We start from the raw sequence: 12,476 nt of genomic DNA on the forward strand, positions 1-12,476 counted from the left end.
AGTAACTGTTCAACACAAATGTCAAATTAAAATAAAACAGAGCTTCCTCCCCATACTATATTCAACGTGATGTAAACTATGCCCAAGTTCAAGAACAAAATTCTGTAATGGATGAGTTATCAACATAGTTTGACAAAGCTGCTATTACCCGTGAGCTTCTTTTAAACCCTGCAATGAGCAGCATAGAAAGGTGTTAGGGTCATGAAGGTAAATGTAATCTGTATGTGATTCATTCATAAGAAAAAATAAAAACTTTGTGAAATCTAATTATGTGCAGAAAGAAGCTGTATAATTCATTTTGTACTAGACTTCTGTGGAAAAAACTTAAGTTCAAACACAAAGTCTCAATAGTCAAGGAATTTGGAAGAAAAGAGTTCTGCTAATTAGGATAAATCTGGCTAACCAAGCATGACTGATCAGCATAGTTAATGTTCTTTTGGTAACAAGATGATATATTTAAATCAGAAGAATGCATGCTGTCTTGTATAGATATCTGATGTGAAAGAAGTAAAAAATTATTAAGATCCTAGATATAAAAGTGATAAATATTAATATTATTATAGATATGTTCATAAGAAATGATGTAGACTTTTTTGAGAATTTGGAATAGTGATCGATTTAGACTGATGTCAGTAAAAATTTTTTATTTACATATCATGGGATTTGATTCAACATGTCCAAGTAAATTGCATTGGGATTAGACAGATTAGGAAGGTTTCAGATCCTTTTGTGTAATAGGCTCTGTGAAGAAGGCAGAAGCCGGGATAGAAAAAAGTTTGACCAAGTAAGTAGAAAACAACATATAGAAAGTAGGACAAGAAGCAGCAGATCCCAGTACTCTGGGGAAGCAGTTCATATCAGGAAAGAGTTTTATACCAAATAATGTTGTTGTTGTGTTGTTAGGTGCTACTAAGTTGGTTCCAACTCACAGTGACCCTATGTCCAACAGAACGAAACACTGCCGGGTACTGTGCTATTTTCGCAATCATTATTATGCTTGAGCCCATTGTTGCAGCCACTGTGTCAATCCGTCTCGTCAAGGGTCTTTCTCTTTTCTGCTGACCCGCTACTTGACCAAGTATGATGTCCTTCTCCAGGGTCTGATCCCTACTGATAACACGTCCAAGGTTTCTGAGGGAATCCCAATATTTGCTTAATGAATGGTGATGGAAAGTCCAGGAGCAGTTAATGTACAGAGATGTGGCAAGGCAGATAGGTTAGCATGAGGAAAGCTGTCAGCAGGTAGGAGAGTGGCAACCACAGAAATCTCCCAGGATAGGATTGTGATGGATATTGTGGACTGGCTTTCTCAACATTTATTTTCACCTCTTTCTGTCGTTGCTTCCTATATTGCAGAGCCTGATGAACTAAAATCTACATTTTCCACATTTCTGGATGTGATTTAGTTTCTGCCAACCAGATGTCCTCACATGAGACTTAAATCCAGAACAGAAGTAAGAGGAGAGGGAAACAGGATATGAGGCACCTATTTTTGCTGGTGCAGATCATAGCAGAATTGCTTTGATTCTTAAGCTAGCAGCTGTTGTTATAGCTTCTTGATTTATCAGGTGGTGTCCTGACTATGGGCAAGATAATAGCATCCTGGGTGGTCCTGTGACTTAAGAGTTTTTCTGCAACATCACCCTAAAATCTTGTTTATAAAAATAAATTCTAAGCTATTTAGTATCCCATAAAATAAATTACTTCCTGCTGACACTATCTAGAGTGGGTTTTATTCTCTATACCTCAACCCTGGCTGATAGAATGATTTCTGGCTATGGAGGTTGCAAATACCAGACTCTCAAAAAATGAGTACATATTGGTGAAGTATTGATTTATGTCATCACCTGTGGTTGTTCAGAATAAGACGTTTATAAAAAACAAGGTTTTGGGGGCCTAAGCAATGCTGATCATTACGGAGAGAATGAACAATTCAAAGATTGTTGCTGGGGGCAGGAGAGAAGCTGAATTTTTCTATCTGTTCCAGAAGACTCAGGAAAAAAAAAAAAAAAAAAGACAAAATGTGATTTTAGGAGTTCTGCTTAAGTCCATGGTCATAGGATCAGGGAACTTCTACAGCTCTCCTGCAGGACTCTCTTCTGTCTTGTAAGTGCTAGACTGACAGAGCTTAAAAGCTGAATCAGAGTCTGATCCTTCCAGTTGCTGAACTACAATATAAGGTGAATTCATAGACTTAACAAGTCTCTTATGTGAACATTAGGGAACTTTTTTGGAAGAACGGAACCATGAAAACTAAAATAGGGACATTTGTTAGAATTGTATGCCTCTGAGTATCTTGAAAGTATAAATCCCATGGAGTATTCCTTAGGAGTATAGGCAAATCTCTTTCCTGTTTTATGTGGCTGTTTGTTCTTGCCTGAAGGCCCTATCATGACCTCCTCCAAGGTAGTCAGCTCGCCAGGGGATGCCAATCCTCCACATGCCTTACCTCTACCATCCCAGCACTGCCTTCAGATCCACACTAACATCCCATTCCAGCACACTGGAGTGATGACAAACACAAAACTCAGAGGAAAAGGCTTTATACAACAGAAAGAAACACACGATTTTGCTCATTTCCAATGGCAAAAACCTGGAATATGTGTGGGAATGGATTCTGAAGGTGCCAGACCAGTAAGGGAGAAGCATAATTTTAGATCGGGCTGAATTTATTGCAATGGGTGAACTTGCCAGAGATTCTGGGTTCAATATGCTCACTTAAGCAGCTTAGAGTGTTTGACAGAAATGTAGGCATAGTGGTAGCCAAAGCTAAAGTTATGATGCCAGAAATTTCTTAGGATAATGTAGAGAAAGAATATAAATATAAGGAAATATTGAGGTATGTCTATCACGTGCAAATCACTCATTTACACCTAATTACGCTTCATGAGAGGAACCAGAGGATACTCCCTCCATTGAGACACTGAGGTAAACCTTGAAACGTACAGGAGTGGCTGTCCTTTGCTGGCCAGGCATGGATGCAGGAGATGCTATCAAAAAAAAAAAAAAAAAAGTCTTGGGTGGCCAAGTGTAAGGGACAGCACAATGACACAAGACAAAGATAGAGGCAAGGAAGGTATGGGAACTATAAAAGGCAGCAGGGCTAGAGTGATGATTGAAGGGTTTGACTGTCGGGGATCTTTGGCAGTGGTTAACTGAAGAAGATCAAGGAGTCCTTTGGTGGTGCAAATGGTCAACATACTCAGCTGCTAACCTCAAGTCTGGTGGTTTAAGTCTAACCACAGGCATCCTGAAAGAAAGGTCTGGTGATCTACTTCTGAAAAATGAGCCATTGAAGATATTATGAAGCACAGTTCTACTCTGACACACATGGGATTGCCATGAATTGGAATCAACTTAAAGGTAACTTGTACTGGTAAATGATCAAGATGTGTCAAAGACTAAAAGAGTTATGCAGCCCATTATTGTCCTCCTTGATCTCTATAAACCAAAACCAAAGCAAAACTCTAGGTAACCTAAGTAGCTACAATTGAGAATATGGCCCTTCACCTAATACCTACAGTTGGATCAGTACAGTTGGATCATGTACAGCCCATACCTGAGGCGGAAGCCGAGAACTCTTGAGGAAGTATCCTATGATAGTGCCACATGCATGTGCTATACTTCTTTCTCCTAGTTGTTCCCCCAAAATGGCCTGTAGTCATCTGCCAGGAAAACAGAATAAAGGAACCACCCAGATTCCTGGGGAATAATTGACAAGACCTCTAAAATCAGCCTAAGCCAAACCTATTGCCATTGAGTCAATTCCTAGTCATAGTGACCTTATAGGATACAGTAGAACTGCTCCAGGGTTTCCAAGGCTATAATCTTTATGGAAGCAGACTGCCACATCTTTCTTCCACAGAGCGGCTAGTGGGTTTGAACCACCAACCTTTCGGTTAGCAGCTAAGCACTTTAACCACTGTGCCACCAGAGCTCCTTACATGAGCTCTAACCAAAAACCAAAAATCAAACCTGTTACTGTCGAGTCTATTCCAACTCATAGTTACCCTACAGGATAGAGTAGAACTGTCCCATGGAGTTTCCAAGGATCAGCTTGTGGATTCGAACTGCTGACTTTTTGGTTAGCAGCCAAGCTCTTAACCACTGTGTCACATGAGCTCTAGCTAATGTCAATTCTAGGGAATCCAGACTGCCACTGTGGTCCACTACTGAAAGGGGGCTTATGGAGGACAGGGAGTATAAATGGAGATTTGATCTGGGCTTATCTCAGGGTAGGTCACTGTGGACCCATTGGTGAACCATTTTGTGGCTATTTTTCTAGTTCCTGCCTATATAGTTGGAATAGACATACTCATCAACTGGCATCATATCCACACTGGCTTTCTGAAGACTCCAGAAGGGCAAGAGGAAGCCTCTGTGCTAAGGGTGCTGCCAAAACAGTAAACCGTAAGCAATGACACATACCTGGAGGCGTTGTAGCACTAAGTGCTACTGTCAAGCATCTGAAAAAGGCAGAGGTAAAAATTCCAGTCACCTCTTCGTGTTTCTCCACAACCGCATTAACCTCTCCTGTTTGGCCAGTGAAGGGGATAGATGAGTTTTGAGAATAACAACAATGGATGGTCACAAACTTAATGAGAGGGTGACTCCATTTGAAATTCCTGTTCCATATGTGGTTTATTTTCTCAAGCCAGTTGACGCAGGCTCTGGTTATCAATTTGGCAAAGTGTTGTTTTAATACCTCAATAAGAAGAGGCTACAAGCAGTTTTCTTTCAGCTGGCAGCGGCATCAGTGGACTAAGTTCTACATCAAACCTTGGGTTGTGTGTCATGATTTAGTTCGGGGATTAGCAAATTTTTTGGGTCAGGGGCCAAATAGTAAATATTTTAAGATTTAAAAACAACGTATTGTCTCTGTTGCATATTCTTCTTCTTTCTGTCTCTCCCTCCTATATCCCTTACAAAGTAAAAAACATTCTTAGTTTGCGAGCCTCACAAAAATGAGCCACAGGCCTACTTGCTGTTGTTTGCTGACCCTTGATTTAGCTTAAAGGGATCACCTCACCAGTCTACAAGCTATCTTGCTGGTCTATTATATTGATTCCACCATCATATGGGAACTTGCGTGCAGAAAATAGCAAGTACCCTAGATGTCTTTGTATATTTGTTTCTTAGGTCTGCTGTAACAAATACCACAAATTAGGTGACGTTAAGCAATAGAAGTTTATTGTCTTACAGTTCTGGATGCTGGAATTTGGAATTCAGGTTGTCATCAGGGCCATGCTCCCTCTGAAGTCTCCAGAGGAAGACCCTTCCTTGCCTCTTTCTAGCTTCTGGAGGTTCCTAGAAATCCTAAGCTTTCCATGGATTGTAGATGCAAAGCTCCAATCTCTGCCTCCATCTTCACGTCTGTGTCTCTGTCTCTTCTCTTTTTATAAGTTACCACTCATATTGGATTACGACACATCCTACCTCAGTATGATCTCATGTTAACTGAAAACAACTTCAAAGAGCCCATTTACAAAGAAGCTGTGCTCACAAGTACTGGGGGTTAGGACTTCCACATATATTTTTGAGGGACCCAATTCAATCTGTAACATTTGGTAAAGCACATTGGTTTCAAAGATGGAAGACAACTCCTATGAAAGTTTAATGACCTGCTAAGACACAGAGCCAATTTTCAGAAAGTTGGTTTTAGTACTGATTTCAGAAACAAGGAAAACCCCAGTTATGAGAATGGAAGAAAAGCTCTGAGAATGAATAACAGTAACGGTCTTGAAGCTGGCCCCTCTAATGTTGAGTCCCATTGCTGTCAAGTCCATCCCGACTCGTAGCAATCCTATAGCATAGAGTAGAACTGCTCCTTAAGGGTTTTCTCGGAGCGACTGGTGGATCCGAACTGCCTACCCTTTGGTTAGCAGTCAAGCTCTTAACTACTATGCCACCAGGTGGCTGTCCTCAAATCCTTCTCACCAAGGGCAAATGGGCCTTTGGAGCTGAGACAAAGCTGAGCCTGCAGCAGGGGGTCAGATGGCTCCAGCTGCACGGAAAGGAGAACTGCAGTGGCCAGAAACCCGGGTGGAGGTTGGTACTTGATAAAATAGGTCCCTGCAATGTTAACTTTGAGGTCTTTTCATCAGTAAAGCCACTTTGCTTGGGGATATTGTCTGACATTGAGATAGTATCAAGTCAAATTTTGACCTTAATTTTATTCCTCAGATTCCCAGGGGGGAGAAAATCTACCTATAGGTAATATAAAAATAGCTGTGTTCTAAGGGAATTTTAAAGAAAGAAACATTCACAGATTGCTGAAAAATATGTAATTGTGCAAGCAGAGATGACTTTTCTTCTTTATTCATTTTAAGAACAGTTTAAATTGGCTCTTGCATAATAAAACTTTGGCCTTTCATCAATACTTGGATAAATAAACTGCAACCTCTCCAAAATATGGATTATTAAGAGACAATCGGGCTGGGGTTTACTATTTCATGTAGTATGCTTTCCCTTTCAGAACTAATAAAAGCCACAACTGCACACTTTATTATAAAAGCAGAACAAAAGCTGGGCAGTGTTTTCCTTATTTTAGAAAGATAAAGCTCAACAATAAATAACATATTAGGAATTTGACCTGAACAGCAAGAGATTTGACTTTCCGTTGCCACGTTGGCTTAACCCCATCTATAAGTGTGGCCTGTAGCGGTGACAAGTACTTGACCCTCTCTCTGTGATTCCATGACCTTTAACAGAAACATATTTCACTGCATGACTGTGTGTTTTCATCAAATCCTATTTTCTTTGAACATGCATTTGTTTCTTTAAGGACCGCTACTGGCCTGGTGCAAAATATCCCCCTCAAGATGAAATCCCTAGCTCACAGCTCTCTGTTCTCAGAAGTAAAGGGGGGCTGCCCTTTATAGTCTTTAGACAAGTGTGGACACCTGATGTAAAGTGAGTCTAATCATGGATTGGTCAGCAACACACGAGGTAGCCTGGTGCAAGTGGTTTTCTTCTTGAGAAGAGAGATTAATTCTCAATCTGGTTCTGTCCTTTGCGGTTTGGACTGAGGAGTATGGATAAGATCATTTCATTAGTGGTAGGAGAAGAAAGGGGGAACATCCACAAAGAAGGATAAACAAGAAAAGTTGCTGAGCAGCATTAATAATCAAACAGAAGGCTTCAGAGGATAACAAAGTTGTGATCCTGGATGGTAGTGTCCCCTAAATTTTCCTCATCCCTTCACACCCAGCTGTCCAGTATAAGGTAACCAGAGCCCCAGTGGTAGCAATTCCAGCAGCTTCCCAGGCAAAGGAAAATGAGAGATGCAGATAAGGGACCCACCAGCCAGCCAAGCTCCATAAATTCATATTACTCAATGTTCACCAAGTATAGCTCTGTTCCTTATAAGTGTAACAGGAATGTGCACTATTTCTCCAGCCTTTGAGGATCACACCTCTCTTTAACCAACAATTAAGTATAGTTGAAGTTGGCAACCCATTTGATTCTAGGAAGAAAAACTGATGCATTTGAATTGTGGTGTTAACAAAGAATTTACTGTGAGCTGCTGGAAGAACAAACAAATCAGTCTTAGAAGAAATACAACCAGAACATTCCTTAGAAACAAGGATGGTGAGACTTCAGCTTGCTCACTTTGGACATATCATCAGAAAAGACCAATCCCTAGAAAAGGACATCATGTTTTCTGAAGTGGAGGGTCAGTGAAAACAAGGGAAACCCTCAATGAGATGTGTTGACATAATAGCCATACAATGAATTCAAATGTACCAATGATCATGAAGATGGCACAGGGCTGGACAATATTTTGTTATGTTATACATTTTACACACTCTGTTAAGGAGCTCTGGTGGCATAAGAACTCAGCTCCTAACTGAAAGGTTGGCAGTTTGAACCTACCCAGAGGCTCCTCAGGAGAAAGACCCAGTGATCTGCTCCTGTAAAGATTTCAGCCTAGAAAATCCTGTGGGGCAGTTCTACTTTGTTACTTGAGTTGAAATTGACTTGATGGCAACTAACAACAATAACAACAGAATGAAGACAAACTTTTCCATTATTTATGTAGAGCTCGTTGCCTTCTCACTATTTTGAACCTTCCTTTTGTAGGATAGTATTCTTTTTGGCTTTACCATTGTAAACACCCACTAAAGTGTTTTTATTTTTGTTCCCCTAAGTAAAAACCAATCTGACCACAAGGTTTAACTTAAACATCCATTTGGAGAACTTGACAAAATGTTCACAGTTTTAAAATAGTGCTGTTCATTTGCCCCCATCTCCCACTCACCTCTGAATACCCATCTATCAAGGATTTCAAAAATACTGGCATCTACTCTCAGCTGGAGCTTGGTTATGAAGCCTGAAGAGGCTAACTCAGACAGGAAGGTTTTTATTTTTATATTAAAGAAAGCATAATACGAATTCCTCATTTGTTTTCATTATAACTTTCATGAAACTGAAATTCAGTTCTATAAAATGTTACTTCATTTAGACCAAATAAAATGGTTGTCTTTGGCCGTCTTTTTACATTGATGGATTTCTTCAACCTTTTCCTAAGGTTTCAAATGATTCTATTTGTCCGTAAGTGCTGTGTTTCAAAGGAAGAACATTTTTGAGCTATCTACAATGATTTCTTAGCTTTTTTCCTTAGAGAATATTTCAATGTATTCTGAGAAGCTTATATCTTATTTACAAAGAAAAATATCTGTAACTTCATATATTTTTCTGAAATATGTTGTAGAAACAAACATTCCAGTATGTATGTAAAAAAAGTTGATCTTGAATCTCAACAGCCTTAAAATAGTGTTTGTACACACACACACACACCTGTTTGTGTAACATGGGATAATATTCTTGAAAAGACACTAAATGAATTTTCTCCTCTTGGTAAGCCAAATTTGTTCCTTGTGTCTGCTCTGATGTTATTGCTCTAAGAAAGAGAAGCACAGTTGCCACCAAAGAAAGAGAAGGATGTAACATGGGAGCCTTTCCTGGTGAATAGGGTGGTATGACCATTAAGGTTATGAGTCAACTTGGCTGGGCCATGATTCTCAGTGGGTTAGCAGTTACAATATAGTTTGGCAGTTGTATGATGATGTGATCGCTTCCACGGTAAGACTTGGTATAATGTATTCACCTCCATGATGGGATCTGCTGTGAGTAACCTATCAGTTGAAAGGGAGTTTCCTTGGGGGTGTGGCCTGCATTGAATATATAAGTGTACTTTTTGGCAAGACTTGTGGGCTTTTGCTTGCTATGGATTCTGCAGCTGGCTCCTGTTCATCTAACCAACCTTCTGTTCTTGAACTTGAGCTAGTAGCTTGCCTGCTGTCTTGCCTACCGATCTTGAGATTCATCAGTCTTCATGGTCTGTGAGCAAGAGCCTGGCTGTCTGACCTGCCAATCTTGGATTTGCCAGTACCTGTGGCTATGTGAATCAGGGGAGGCCTCTATCCTGACTCATGGACTACAATCATGTGAACCATTTCCTTGATATAAATAACTTTATATGTATTTATACACTTTACTGTTTTTTTTTAGAGAACCCAGCCTAAGACAGATGGGGAAGGAGAAAATTGGGAGGGAAAAAGGTCAGAAATGAGGAGAAAAGGTTAAGAGAAAAGGACATAGGTGTCCTTGTTTCCTATTTGAAGTTGATCTGCAATGGGGAGGATAGGTAGATACATTGAGATAAATTTAAAGAACCTCAAAACATGGAACATTTCAGAAAAGCCCCATGTTCAGCATGTATAGCATGTTACAGTGCACTGACAGAGGGAGATGATTACATGGATCGGCCATGGCTTCCCATGACCTCCATGTGCTATGTGAGAGTTCAGATTTCCTAATGCCTTTTCGAGGAATGCAGAAGTGTTGAGATAACCTTGAACCAGGAAAGCCTTCAGGTCAAGATGAAGAAGATTCAAGGTACAAAGATGAGGTATTCAGAAACTCTGGCAGACTTTAACAGTGCTTGCTATTGTTGGGGGCAAAAACACCAGATAGGGCCAGCCATGCCTCAGCAGATAGCAGTGTAGGACCCCTGTAACCAAGCAGGTGAAAGAACTTCTCTGAGGGGATCAGAGAGGACCCAGATAGTTGAACAAGACCAGATACCTGTCCCTCTCTTAATATGTCTTCTCATGGTGATTCATGATATCTCCCTCCTCACAGGGAGGAAGGAGAACAGAAGGGTAGGGGAAAACTTTCAGAGAGGAGAAACTGTTCTTAAAATGAGTCTGAAATTTGAATTTTCTACAAATTTACCCCCAAACAGAATCTTTTTTAAAGACTTGAATAATTAGGAAGATGGAGAAAAATGTAACTCCACCTCCACTCCAATTTTAGGCCTACCTAAAGTCTTTGTGTTAAGTTCTGGGTTCCTTTGCCCAGAAAACTCTCATCCTTCAGGGTCTGAGTCAAACATTCTGAGAATACTGTCCAGTTAATCCCTCTTTCATGTTTCTCTAGCACTGTAAACCTGCTTTTATCGTATTGCTTACTAAATTGTATTTGTTTACCCATCTGTCTCCTTCTCTAGGTCACAAGCTTCTCCTGGGAATAGGAATCATGTTTTATTTAACAGATGAGGAGGCTCCAGAGAACTCTGAGAACTTGGGGAATATGAAATTTCACGTATATTTATTTTTTAAATCAAATTCTATCCAGCTTGAACCTCTTACCACACTTGCTGAGAAACCTATCATCAGTCAGTTTTTCATGGTCCCCTTCACCTCTTTTGGACCTCCTGTCTGGTTGACGGTTCACTCAGTCCACAAGAGTGGAGAAGGGCCTGGGCTTCGGTCCCTGTGATCCCCACGGTTCTGCCGTTCACTCTGCTGCGCAGTTCTACAGCCAGATGATGAGTTTCCACCGTCTGTTTGGCGCTCTGCCCCAGAATGCCGTTGGAATGATCCTCACAAAGACCCTCTCCCCTGACTGCGAGTTGGCCATGGCTCTTTGTTGAGGTTCCCAAGCTTGTACCTTCCCTGCTAGTAACTCTGCCTCACATAGGTCTGGTGTTTGCGCAGAAACAAGGCTTTAAACACCCTTCAAACTCAGAACCCTCCTTTTGCTTTCCAGTCTTTAAGTCAGGTTACCCTGCTTTGATCCTGGAAGCTCTCTCTCCTTGGGACAAAAAAATAAAATAATAATTCTTCTGATATTTTAGACTTTTAAAGCAAATGCCTGTGTAAAAGGACTTTCTTGAAGGAAGCACTAACCTCACACCAGCCTTCTCTCTCAGTCCTGAAACATAAATGATTACTAACCTCCAGCTTCTGTTCTACTCCATCTGGTGACAAAGGAGTTCAGAACTTAACACAAACGCCTTAAAGTCAAAAACAAAAACAAACCCATTGCCATTGCCGTTGAGTCCATTCCAACTCATAGTGACCCTACAGGACAGACTAGAGCTGCCCCATAGGGTTTCCAAGGAGGGGCTGGCAGATTGGAATCGCCACACTTGTGGTCAGCTGCCGAGCTCTTAACCGCTGTGCCACCAGGGCTCTTTTCTGTGCACTAGGGACTCAATAAGTTTGATATTAAAGTAAATCAAGTAGTAAATAAACCATATCCCCAGGGAATAGATTTAGAAAGATCAACTCTAACTCTACTAAACTATGGACTTTCTGAAGATAAAGTTTGTACCCTTTTCCCCTTTTTATTCCCAGAGATTAACACACTTCCTGGCAGACAGTAAGTGCTTCTTTGAATTGAATTGATGATATAAGGAAAGAGGGTAAAGACAAACTGGAAATTTGAGGAGGTGGTTCTGCAGAGTCTCCATTCCAAGCTCTCTGGAAAATTCTCTCTTATAGCACAGATCTTAGCCAAATTCTTCCAAACTGTTTTGTTTTTCACAGGTGCTGACCAATATTTCTGTGGCAAGTGCTAAGTTTAGATAATGGTGAAATTGCTAGCCTAGGACATGTAAATTAGACAATGTCGTGATGAAACTTTAATTTTGCCCCTTCCACACACATCTTCTCAGTCTCAGCCAGCAGATAATGGATAGAAAAGTAGTGTGAGATGGATGTTGTTACGGAGTCCCTAAAACGTGTACTGAAGTCCTAGACCCTGACCCTGAGGATGTGATCCTATTTGGAAAGAGAATTTTTCTTTTGTTATGTCAATGAGGTCACTCCAGTGTAGGGTGGGCCCTAAACCAAATCACTTCTCAGTTATAAAATGAGCAGAATAGACACAGACACACACAGTAGGAATACAGGTGCCACGTGAAGATCCCCTACAAGCAGCAGAATGCCAAAGATTACTGGCAGACACCAGAAACTAGAAGAGAGACCCACAGAAGTAACAAAAATGGCTGAGACCTTGATTTAGACTTTCAGTCTCGAGAACTGTGAGAAGATAAATTTCTGTTCTTTAAGCCACTCACTTGTGGTATTTTTGTTAAGGCAACTCTAGGTAACTAAGACAGATCCTTCTAGTATCTCATAGGATTCTCCATAACAATTATGAGGTAGATACTATTATCTATTTAT

Source organism: Elephas maximus, chromosome 13 (genome assembly GCF_024166365.1).
Source record: "Elephas maximus indicus isolate mEleMax1 chromosome 13, mEleMax1 primary haplotype, whole genome shotgun sequence".
In the NCBI taxonomy this organism is placed as follows: domain Eukaryota; kingdom Metazoa; phylum Chordata; class Mammalia; order Proboscidea; family Elephantidae; genus Elephas; species Elephas maximus.